The sequence below is a fragment of the Cebus imitator genome, unplaced genomic scaffold (genome assembly GCF_001604975.1).
Source record: "Cebus imitator isolate Cc_AM_T3 unplaced genomic scaffold, Cebus_imitator-1.0 Scaffold538, whole genome shotgun sequence".
Taxonomy (NCBI): Eukaryota; Metazoa; Chordata; class Mammalia; order Primates; family Cebidae; genus Cebus; species Cebus imitator.
Window position 1 is genome coordinate 760,591 of NW_016107853.1, and position 943 is coordinate 761,533.

Genomic DNA, 943 nt, shown 5'->3' on the forward strand with positions numbered 1-943 from the left:
AAAAAAAAAAAAAAAAGAAAGCAGCCATTCTGGCTGGTCATGGCAGTGGCTCAGGCCAGTAATCCCAGCACTTCAGGAGGACAAGGTGAGTGGATCACGAGCTTAGGAGTTCAAGACCACGGTAACATGTTGAAACCCCTGTAGAGTGCACCTGTAGTCACAGGTACTTCGGACGCTGAAGTGGGAGGATCGCTTGAGCCCAGGAAGTCGAGGATGCAATGAGCTACCATGGCACCACTGCACTCTACCCTGGGTGACAGAGGGAGACCCTGTCTCAAAAAATAAACAGCCAGGCGCTATGGCTCAGGCCTGTAATCCTAGCACTTTGGGAGGCTGAGGTGGGTGGATCACTTGACGTCAGGACTTTGCAACCAACCTGGCCAACGTGGTGAAACCCTGTCTCTACCAAAAAGATACAAAAAAAAAAATTAGCCAACCATGGTGGCGGGTGCCTGTGATCCCAGCTACTCAGGAGGCTGAGGCTGGAGAATCACTTGAACCCGGGAGGCAGAGGTTGCAGTGAGCCAAGTTTGTGCCACGCATTCCAGACTGGGCGACAGAGCAAGACTCTGTTCCAAAACAAAAAATTAAAAAAACGAAAAATTGGCATTCATATTCTTATCACTCCCAGTATTACCTCGTGTGGGCCTCATGCTGTGAAGCAATCAGGGGGCAGATTATGACCCTTATTTGACAGATGAGCAGACAGAGGTTCAGAGAAGGTGACACAAGTGCCTTAATGGCCTCAGGCTCTGAAACCAAACCCTGCAGGCTGGTGGGCTCACTGCCTCCACCTCTGACAGGGAGGTGATGGGCTTCGGGGAAACAGGGCCTCCTGGGAACTTAGTCCCCCGTCTGGCTGAACGGAGGACCAACCGCTAGAGGGATTTGCAGCCTCATGGGTGCCAAACAAAGGCATTCCTAAGGCCAGGCTTCCGGGCAT